Source organism: Phasianus colchicus, chromosome 1, assembly GCF_987193195.1.
Source record: "Phasianus colchicus chromosome 1, bPhaCol1.hap1.1, whole genome shotgun sequence".
NCBI lineage: Eukaryota > Metazoa > Chordata > Aves > Galliformes > Phasianidae > Phasianus > Phasianus colchicus.
In genome coordinates, this window is record NC_143436.1 from 60,038,348 (window position 1) to 60,050,395 (window position 12,048).

Here is a 12,048-nt window from a genome sequence, read left to right on the forward strand (position 1 = left end):
GAGGTTGATTTGCAAACTTGTCAGGGATTCTCTCTCCAAGGGATCTGTCAGAGTAGAAACACATTTGAAAATGAATAAGCAGGATGAGAGACTTATTGTGAACAAGAAATTCCTTACAGGAATGGCCAGGGGAGGCATATCTCTTGGCTGACCTCATATAAGCATTAGTTGTTGTCCTTTGACTCTAGTCCATGGAAAGTTGAAACAGATGCACACCAATGCTTATGTTTCACAGCTGTCCAGAGAAAAGGGCAAGCAAGACAGTTTTTTCATTGTCTTTCACAACAAGCTGTTGAGACTCAGTGCTGGGTAAATAAATAACAAGATTTAAACAACTACTCACACACATTTACTCGTGGATTTGTTTATACATAATGATATTAAAGGAACATCATGGCTTTGCCTTGATCAAAGGTTGAATGATTGAACATAATAAGCCTGCAGAATAATGAAGACAACGGAGTATCATGAGCCTTGGGACAGACCACAGATCAACAAGTGGATGGGAGAGCAATACCTCAAGCTGCTGGGAAGATGATATCATTGTGGACAGATTTGGCTGGTGACTTCTATCAACATCTGGCTATAAACCCTCCACCATTAGAGAGGAAGAGAGTCTCAGGGAGGGTATAGCTCTGAAGATGTGCAACACTGCTTGGAATTGAGGTGGGATCAGACTGAGTGCTGCTGCCCAGAACCCATATACAAGGGAATAATTTAAGACCTCACTGCCTGGTTGAGAAAGTGATCATCAGCACATCACAGAGAGTGGTAAGGATTAACTCACCCAGTGCAGCCTTCAGGAATGGCAACCTGCCACTCTGATCCTTGTCAGCAAAGTCTTGGGATGAGATCAAAGAATGAAGTGGATCCTCCCTTCCCGGCTCAGGAAATGTGGCTAAAAGTGTACTGCTGCTTCCACTCTCACAGGCAACAGAAGTAAGGAAGTAAGCTGTTTAGTATTACAGCTCAGTAGCCCTTCCCAACGTGCAGCTTTCACTTCAGTCTGGGGCTTCAAGAACTCCAGATTCTACTGTCTCAATGGAGAGGACTGAATAAAAATATCAAGGAAGTAAGAGGAAACTTACTTAGGTGACTAAGCATTAAAAATGAAGTGAGAGGTATTATTACAGGCAGTCTGGCAGATGAAACTTGGTGTTGAAAAATGAGGCTATATACAGGAAAGCTGTTGGGAGCCTAAAGGGAAAAGAAACCTCACCATTAAGCAAAGTTCCTTTTAAACTATCTCTATTAATCAGCTGTAGTTGTAATGATTGAGAGTAATAAATGTAGGAAGAGGTCACATTGCCTGCTCTAGGACTCACTTTCTTTTTAACCAGTGATTCACTTGAAGAGAAAAGCAAAAAAACATTTCATGTGGACAAAACTTGGTGGTGAGTCATTTCCCTGACAGCACTTGGTGCATGGTCCCACAAACTGCTGGGGTGCTGCAAGGACAAGAGCTGGGACCCTGCAGGCACACGCCGCTTCCCCAGTGCCATCACACCCAAACCTGATGGCTGCAATTCAGTATTAATTTAGTGTGGCTAAACTGCCTCTTCTGACTGCAGCTAACCTGTATGCAACTAAACCAGCCATGGGCGTGTGAAGAATGGAAGGACAGCACGAACTTTAAAAAAGCCTTTGAAGATAACATCTCTGCAGTCACTTGTTTTGTTTTCTCACACAGAACTGATGCTTTCACTGAATGTGTTAATAGTTTTTTGAATGTTTTTTGAGTTAGGAATCATATCTTAAATAAAGCAGTATTTCTCTAAGCAATATTTTGCACTGAATTTTGGATACCTGCTGATATGCATGAATGAATACTGATTCACAAACCACATGACATCTCATCATCCAACTCACTAAAACAGCTCTGTACTGATATGCAGGGACACTGGAAATGTAAAATACCTGTTGAGAGTGCTTATACTTTCAGATGGAGAAGGTGAGTTTCTGAGGATGTTACTATGATAAATTCCAGATGTTTCTGCACTTCCCACGACATCATTTGCAGGCATTTCTTAACAGGTGGAAGCAGCGAGGACAGCTCACACCTACTGAATTAATTATCTGCTGTAGGTACCGGTGTTTTACTCTCCTGTGTTCTGTTCTTCCTTGTGGGTTTACATGTCAGCTGTTTCCCAGCAACTTCATTTAGTTCCCTGAAAGACAAAAAGCTGCTTGTTTGGTTTTTGAGCTACTTTGTTGTTTCCTAAATCCCTCTATGACACTCTTTTTTTGTCCTCTCTGCTCCCCTTTGCACTCTGTTTTCCTCAGGCCTCTCTTGCTGCCATCCCAGCAGCAACACCGAGTTGTCCTAGTTAAGCTACATTTCTTCAGATAACTTATTTTCATATTTATACCACACCAAGTAAAAGACGAGAAGTCTGTCTCCTGCAAACCTGTTAATAAAGTGAAATTTTGCAGCATTTCTGTATATAAATCTAATGTAAACAATGCTGTCATCACATTATTATGTGTTCGGCTGCTATATGCTGGCAGAACACTGATAAAACATATATGTGATAGATTCACATCATAAAAAAGCACCTATAAGAGAATTATATGCCAGTGAGAACAACTATTTTTCACTTAGTAAAATGAAAAGTGCCAAAATCAGCAAGGAGTCATTGTGAATGTATTGATCCTAAGCCTAAGGTTATTCTATGGTCATAGCACTAAAGAAGGTCTCAGACAGACACCTTCTCCCCAAGACAGGAGCTGTTCTGCCATTCCTTACAGATGCCCTGCACTTGAAGATTTCACTGATGGAGATTCCACTGTCACGATGCCTACCTGAAGCCTCTGGCTTTGCCTTTCAACTGGAGGAAAAGGTTTGCCCAACAGTTTGGGAGGCAAAAAAAAATTGGAAAAAGAGGTATTTGTATTTTGTTTGGTTGGCTTCCTCAGCTTGGAAAAGAGTTGACTGAGGATGAGACTCTCTTGCTTATTTCATTATTATAACATCTTAATGTTATTTGATTATATAATATTCCTTTATATAATTTTCATTGATTATACACCATCATAAGCAAAACAGATTTCATATAGGGAGATTAATGTAGTTCATTGCCTATTACTAGCAGACTAGAGCAATGAGAACTGAAAACAAACTAAAACCACCAAGCCTCACTTTCTTCAACATCCCCCCGCCCCAAGCACACAGGGCAGCAGGCAATGGGGGCTGTGGTCAGTCCATAACTCATGTCTGCTGTTCCTTCATGGTCACTCTCTGCACCTGCTCCAATGTGGGATCCCCCTCACAGGATTCTGTCCTTCCCAAACTGACTACGCATGGGCTGCCCACAGGCTGCATCTCTCCCAGCACATCTCTAACATGTTTCCATACCACAGGGCCCATCCTTCAGGCTCTTCTCCAGCACAGGACTCCACAGGCAGCAGCTCCCCCAGCTCTTCTGCCCCACTGTGGTCTCCTCTCCATGGGCTGCCATCACAGAGCACACCCAGCAGTGCTCACATCTCAGCTCTGGCAGCAATAGGTGCCTTCTGGAGCAGCTGGAGCTGGCTCTGATCTGACACGGGGCACCTGACCACTCTGCAGGCCCCTGCTACCAAAACCTTGCCAGGCAAGCCCAATGCCAAGGAATTTAAGAGACTTAAAACCAAAGTATTAAATTATATATTCAAATGTAACTTACCTTCCAGCTCATGTCCCAGCTAATGCTGAAGATATATTAGGAAACCAATTGAGAGATCTGTTTTCCATTGTGATAACGAATGGTAATTACGAGGACCATCTTGACAAATAGATACTGTAAGAAATTAGTATTATTAGAAGACAAATCTATTTCCTTAGCAAAAATAATATACTGTCGTACCTCAGTGCCTCCACAGCAGATTTAGAGAAAATATGTTTCAAATAATGGATGCCTAGGAAATACTTTAATATTCATTTGTCTTCATGAGACACCTAGGATTTATTATTTTCATCTAAAAATAATTTTTAATTATGCAGATATACACCTGAGGTTATTTATAACCCCACTGAGCCTTGCAACTGCTGACAGTTGTTCTTCAAAGACAGCCATTGTTTATCACTTTTGTTCCGTATATTACTGAAACTTAAATCAAATTACTATGTGTGAAGGTCTATTAACCCAGTTACAGAGGAAAGATTGGCTTCCATTCAGTGTCTGCGTTTCTTTAAATTCTTTCAGAGTCTCAAACCTAGAAGAAGGTGGTAGATATTTCATTTCAGTTTGTTTCAGTGTATTTCCATGGGAGTGGGGCTATTTATAGTCTTCTAGAGAGAATCCTAATAGATTCCAGTAGCCTCTTCCCTAAGGATTCTCCTGCCCTCATAGACCAATAGCCTCATGGCCTGCAAAGAACACTGCCTGAATAGAACAGGTGTTGTCATATTTGAAAGACAGGCTGGGAAAGGGAGAAGATCTCAAAGAGGTTTGGTTGTTTTGTTTTGTTTTTTCCAACTCTACTTCTCTATGTTTGATTGGATTATTATTAAACTTTACTGGCATCAGAAAAGCAGGGTGATCACATCTCATTTTCCAACAGAAATTTCCATATAGGTCAGCCTTTTTGATCTTATAATATTTTGCAGCAGTGGAGAACAAACTCAGTCAAATGATCATCAAGATAAGGAAGCTAGAACTAGATTCTGGAAGATTTTGTCCCCATTTTTTTTCTCTTATTCAGCCTAAACTACTTTATTTTTAGATTACATCACTTTGCTTCCCTTCCATAAATACTCCCATCTTTCACTTTGATGGCAAGACCATAATTAAGTTACAGTAAAATATTTAAACTCAGAGAAGGCTCACAGAGCACGATTTGCAGATTTTAATAGTTCTTTGCCATCTGCAGTCTCCTCTTCCAATTATCACCTACTGTTATATTTTCATACCCAAATGAATAAACTTTAATTCAACTGATGAAGCCCCAGGTGATGTGCAGAAGCTACATGCTGAGCCCGAATTTTGATTTTCTCGTATCATGTGCAAATGGCACTGTCTCTTCTTTGGCCTTGTGTCTCTCACATCCAACATGATGTCCAATGCAGGTCAGCTGTCCAACCTAGAAAACAAGTACTGGATAATCCATACAATCAACTGCACCTTCTGCATAGCTGGAGAAGACCCCAGGCTATGTCTGGTTTGTCTGTTTATCAGTAGATGATAGGACAAGCTATTCACTGGGTCTTTGGAGGAATCTGTAAACACAAGCATAACTCTTAAAAATCAGATTGATCAACAGAATTAAGAAAAAACATCAAGACCTGCTCTAACTTCCTTTCTTCAGCTTTTTTCAGCATTTTACCCAGCCTTTCTCACCTTTCTTCAGTTTTATTCTACCTGATTCTAGGTTCTGACTTCTTACTCTCTCATCAAAGAATTTCCTTAAATTCTCTATCTTCTTTTACCGGATGACTTTCCTTATGAACTTTTGTCCCCTGCCAGATCATGCAATGCTTGTTGTAATCTTAGATAATTTAATAGGTTCTACAAATAGAATTAATTATACTGATTAGTTGAACCAACTCTTTTTAATTTACTCTTCAGGAAGTCTTAACAACAGAAAACCCTAACGTTCTAGTTAAAGTAATTCACTATATCCATTTATGGTTTTGCTGGCATATCTTTTTCATCAAGCACAGTCAATCAGCTTTGCAAATAACACATTTCTGATATCTTTGGTCCATTAGAATAGTACAGTTAACATGAAAGTTTCTGAATTCAGATGCATGACTTGAAACAGTTTGATTTTTTTTCAGTTCACATGAAGTTCCTGCTAACTGGGTCAACTGGAGGACAATGTTTAATTACAATTTAGAGCAGCCATGGCCATGTGTTTCCTCCTTTGTGATGAAACCTAAATAATATCAAAGACAACAGATGTTGCAGATATGAATGAATTATAAAATTCTAAGAGAGAAGCAGTTCCAGTGTCTCACCACCATCACAGTAAAGAATATCCTCCTAATATCTAGTCTAAACTTACTCTCTTCCAGTTTAAAGCCATTTCCCCTTGTCCTGTTGCTACATGCCCTTATAAAAAGTCCCTTCCCAGCTTTCCTGTAGGCTCCTTTCAAGTACTGGAAGGCTGCTATAAGGTTCCCCCAGATCCTTTCCTTCTCTAGTCCAAAGAGCCCCAGCTCTCAACTTGTCCTTGTAGGGAGGTGCTCCAGCCCTTTGATCATCCAAACCTATTCCTAGATTTGGTCAACAGTTTGTGTCTTAGGGCTGAGGAGACTCTCCTGTAGAGTTATAAGTTCAGAGGGAACTATCCTGCTTTCTAAATTCTTTTTAACCACAGTGGTAAGGAGCCTCGGTGTGGTTGAATCCACTTCTAGTTCCAGACTCAGACAACTTTTTATGTCTAAAGAATTGTATGTGCACAATTACAGAAATAATCTTACCAATCATTCAAAACCAGGTTGGATGGGATTCTGGGCAGCTTGATCTAGTGGTTGGCAACCCTGCCCATAGCAGGAGCATTAGAAGTAGATGATCTTTAAGGTTCCCTCCAACCTAAGCCATTCTGTGATTCAAAGCTTAGAAATATTAGCAAGCTATTAGTCACTTACCAAGAATCATAGAATCAGAGAATCACAAGGTTGGAAACGACCTGCAAGATCATCTAGTCCAACCATCCTCCCACTGCATTGCTTCCACAAGCCTCTAAACTATATTTCGTAGCTCCTCATCCAGACACTTCCTGAACACTGCCAGGAATGGTGACTCCACCACCTCCCTGGGCAGGCCATTCCAGTGCCTGACCACTCCATGAGCATCTGTCCTGACAAGGAATCTCTTGATGCCAAGTATAGGGAATCCCTGCAGCAGGTATAACCTTGAGAGTTGTCCCTACTTGAGGGGAGATCCTGTTGTGAAGCCTCCTGTCATATAAGAAAGCTCAATGGGCTCTTGGGCTGCTCACTATTTATGGGGAAAGTTGATTGATTCAATCATATCTTACTCTTCCAGATTTGGCATGAACTGGACATTCTTCCAAATTTGGTTTGAGCTGGACATTGCCCATCACAACTGGCTATTGTGTTGTCATGTTTCCTTCAAATCTAGTTTGAACTGGATGCAGTCATCAAGACCTGTTACATCCATCAGGACTATCAGCAGTGGTCATCAGTTGACCAGAGTTATGGGGAAATAAAAGTTGGACTGGAAGCACACTGTTTCAGCATTTATATGGATGACGGGACTCTCATAGCACTCTGAAAAATATGTCTGACCAGAAAACATCCAAGATGTAATTCAAAATATTGGAAAAGGTGTATTTTTTAAATTAAGACCTCTTTTTTTAAAATGACTTAATCTTGAAGTTTTTCACGTGGTTATTAAATGGTGAAATTATTTTCATTTGTTATAGAGCCAAGATCTGTTATCAGTCACAACAAATTGATTTTAAGCCATGTTGCACCAGTCTGTGTTACTACACCCACTACTGCAAACTATTCAGTTTCAAGAATGTTAGACTGGTTTGTATTGTTGCAAATTTTTAATGTTTCTAGATCAAAATCTCGGGGAGAAAATATTTCCTACTTGCATTCCAATTTAGGCCAAAACTAATGCTGCTTTTTATCATGTTTTCTTGATCACTTATCCATTCAGATCTAGCTGTAAATTACCCCCAACTCTCTTGAAGCCTGCCATGTGAGTTGGATTAGATGAGCATCACCATTTCTGCCTGTAATTTGTCTCAGAGGAACCACTAATGAAAAAAATTCCTTCAGCCCTCTCTGAGATCACAGGCAGCTATAAGTCGTCTTTTCACTAGAACATTTACAGGACATAGTTTTGTGATGGGGCTTTGTATTTCATATTGATAATTGGACTTGGTGACCTTGACGGTCTCTTCTATGGTAGATGATTCTTCTATGGGACTCCCGTGTTACAGTGCTGCTTTTCTCACTGCAGTTTGCATCACTGTCATTTCTACTGTAGCTCACAAAGTTATTTTCATAAACAACAATAGAGTGGTCCTCACCTTGGTTCAGCATCAAGGAATATACAGTATTATTAAACAAACTTCAATATATTTACAGATAAATTAAAAGAAAACAAAAGAGGACTAAAAATTGTATGAAGACCTGATGCATAATTAACATTAATTATTTTTCTTCAGAGAAGACTATTTAAACTGAGATGTTTATACAGGAAAACAAGATTTTCTGAATACTTATTTAACTCTATGATATGCTGCTAAATGAAAACTTCTTTTGATGGCATTGTGTAGTTAAAAAGTCTTGGTGACTGTGCATGGAACTGGTGAAATTCATGGAAGAATATACTTAAGCTGAAGTCAAGCTCAGTATTTTTTCAAGTAATCCAAAATTTCTCATTGTGAAGCACTACAACAAAACATTCCTTGCAATGTCAGAGTACCCAGCATGTTCAGGAAGTACTTAGTGTGACAGTTCTTGAACAGCAAGTACCAACAGGTTTTACAGTGTAGAATTTCCTTAATGTGTCAGATTCTCCTACTTTCAAGCAACAGAGCTGCGTATGAAACCAGGACTCAGACAAACCGTGCTGATGAGACCCCCTGTCAGGGCAGACCTCATAAGCTGTCATGGCTTGAAACAACTACACTACACTGCACTCCTAAGGGGGAAGCTAGAATATGTTTATGGAGGTAATATGGATACAATATCATGATTTAACAAAGCTTAAATGTAAATAAGGCAGCAACTTAACAAGATTTGAGATGGTTGGCTACACTTGATTGTTTACTGCTTAGATGGAAGAGTAAACACACACATGTAGGAGACCCTCCCTCTGAGTCACAGTATTCAGAGTGGACCCCCTTGCTTTCTAAATTCTTTTACCATGGAACCGAGGAGCCTAGGTGCAGCCAGATCCACCTAGTCCCACACTTGGACTTATGTCTAAGGGATTAAATGCACGTAATCAATCTAAGGTGTGATGTTAGTGAAGTTAACATAGTCTAAAACAAACTATTAGTTGTTTACTTACTGAGGGTCTGTGTTGGCAAGATGTACAGGATCTCTGCTCAGGCTTAAACTCAAGAGGCATCCCTACGCAAGGGGAGATCCTGTTATGCAGCCACTGCCATGCAGGAGAGCTCAAAGGGCTTCTTGGGCTGCTTACTATTTATAAGGTACAATGATTGACTCATAGTTTGTTTATTAGGCACATGCTCAATTGGTCCTCAGCTGTTGAACCAGGTGTCTGCTATTAGTTCCTTCGGTTTCCCCTAGTTGGAGACAGATATGTGATCCTTATCATACATTTACTTGTTATTTTCCTGTGTACGACCTTGTGTGCCAAGTCACACAAGCCCACCACCCTGCATATGAGATACAAACCTGGCTCCAGCCACACGCTCACCAGGAGAAATGCTCCTGCATCTGCCCAGGTGCCAGGCTCTGAAGAATTCAGCTCCAAGGTACAACCTCACCAATGCACTGAAAAATAAGAAGAAAAACTTATCCACATGACTCTGTATCTGATGAGACTCTAAACTGCCAAATCCACAGGCAGGTAGGACTTCACCCTTTACTGCAGGACTGCAGATATCCCAAACTACCCTCATACAGCCCAACAGCACAACTCATGCACCCACTATCCAACACAAGGCTGGGGTGCTGCTTGTCAAAATACACAGTGACAAGAGATGGGTGTATCCCAAAACACACTTCTTGCTTAGTGTTGCTTCCTGCTTTTGTTGTTAGACTGTTGACAAGTCAAGTCTTTATCACATTTAAGCACCCCTTGCCCATCTTCTGTGTGAGTACTGCTGTCCTGAGTGGGGCAGAGAGGGCAGGACACCCTTGACATTTCCATATATTTCATGCACACTATTGCAGAGCTATAAATTAAGGTTTGCTGCATTGTATTTGCTTGCAAAAGTAAAGCAAGCTATGACAGTTCAAATGTGTAAGGCCCTGAGGTTTTCCTGGCTTCGCATGGTGCCTGCTTCACTGGGGGTAAGATCAAGCGAGTTAGAGTAAGATAAATCATTTTCCTAAAAAGTGTCTATCATAACTTCATCCCCTAAGATTACTTTTTATTATTATTTCAATTATAAAATCCTATTAAATTTATTCTAATTGTACACACAGAAAGCATTTTATGCTATAACTTTATAAGACGGACTTGATTACTCCCCACACCACTACAAACTGGTAACAATGGCTTGCTTCACAGTGCCATACTTTGGGCCTATCATATTCCCTGAACAATCCACTTACAGAATAAATATAATTGTTGGTATTTACAGGCACTTCACTGGGAAAATAAGAGGAGGGAGCTTGCAATATGATGAATCTCTCAAGAAGGCTGTGGCAATCCCAGGCTGGTCGTAGATCAGCCCCTTCACTCATTTCCCCTTTCAGGAGGAGCCAGTGTCAGCCCAGAGCATTGCTTGCTTTTGGCAGACGTATTTTAGGAAGAGGTTTACTTCAGTAAACACAACTGAGCATGGTACAGACGTACTCCTGGTAGCACATGTAGACGACTGTTGGGAGCCAAAGATGGGTCCTGGCTTGCTTCTCCACAGAGAAGTGTATTGTGCATGTATTGTTTCTATACGTATGCCCAGACCACCATTCTCCTAGGTGTCTCTGCACCAAGGTGCAAGGTGTGCACACGCCATGCTAGCCTGGCAGATAAGGATGGGTCATTCCCCAAATCACACTGCTGATCCTCATCAAAAGGGTGAAGCACTCAGCTCTTGCCTTTGAAAATCTTCCCCCCTAGTACTCATTCCCCACATAGTGTTCCTCCCTTCCATTCCTCTTAACACCCTTCAAACTGAAGCCCAGGTGTATAACTCACATTTGACATTTTCATGCCTGCAATTGGCTTCTGATCCTGAGACCACTGACAGCTCACTGAGCTGTAGCCTTTGTACCTCTCCCTTCCCAAGGACTTCAAGATAATTGACTTTAGTCAGAACACGTCCCATTCTGGCCACAGCTGAGTGAAGCAATCACTTAGCGAGGTGATCATTAGTTGAGGTAATCTTGGAACACTCCCATTGGTGCAGTTCCAGTGCTCTCCAATCTGTACCATCGCCTTACTTCTCAGACCAGGCCACTGATCAAGGAGAAGGAATTCCACTCCCAGACTGGGCATGGCTGCCCCACCTCACTGCCCTCCCTGCAAAGATCAAAGCACAAATTGCAGCTTATCTTGAGATTGCAAAGTGGCCCAGGGGCTGCACCACCCCACTCCGTCAATTTAAGGGCTGCAGAAGAAAATCCTAAATATCCGTGAGTCTGAAGAATTACAAGGTTACTTTGTTTTCAATCCTAATTTTTCATAGCGCAGGCTTCTCTGCTGGCAGGCAATTTCATGAAGATACGGTCCGATAAACTGACTTCAAACAGCGAATCGATCTCATGATTTAAAGAAAGAGCCCCAACTCCATGGGCAAGTCATAAAGCAAAAATTTCATTAGAAAGAGAGCTGCAGTGGGCCTATCTAATAAAGGACATCCTAATAGTTTTACGTTCAAAGCAGCCTTTAATGATAAAGAGACTGAAATAATTGTTCATGAAACTGTTCTATGCAGTTAACTTAGAATAAAAAGAAGCTCCACCTTGATCCTGCATACAGCTGCCTGATCCAAAAACCAAGGAAGACTCGTGGATCGGCAGTTGTTAAGCAAGATCTCTCGCCGTATTTCTTTTCCCCTTTCTTGTCATAGAAAGGATAGTGAAGAAAATTGGACTGACAGATCTTCCCCTAAACTGAAAGAAAAAGTAGAGCAGAAGAAAATCTTTTTGTTCTTATCTGTGAAATTTCACATTATCCCACATAAGGTCAAGTTTCTCTAGCAAACAAGTGGAAAATTCTAAAACTCTGTGTTATAAGATCACCAGGACAACTACCAAATGCCAGTTTCAAAGCCATATATATCAAGCTAAGTCAGAACTGAGGGATTCTGGTATTCCAGTGCATAGTAAACTGCATCACAAGAAATGACAAAACAGATCAATATTTAATGTATCTCAAGCCAAGACATTTTCAGTAGGGAAGAGATGGAATGGAAAGGGGATGACTGTCTGAGCCCTACCCA

General features: G+C 40.9%; 1 long non-coding RNA gene across 1 annotated transcript; it reads right to left on the reverse strand.

The window, feature by feature from the left end:
- Positions 1-777: 777 nt before the first annotated feature.
- On the reverse strand, positions 778-9,191 carry LOC149919653 (uncharacterized). Its single transcript, XR_016463664.1, has 4 exons — positions 8,979-9,191; positions 4,892-5,061; positions 3,666-3,779; positions 778-2,168 (listed from the first exon to the last, which is right to left on the reverse strand). It is a non-coding gene; the product is annotated as an uncharacterized LOC149919653 (long non-coding RNA).
- Positions 9,192-12,048: the final 2,857 nt, after the last annotated feature.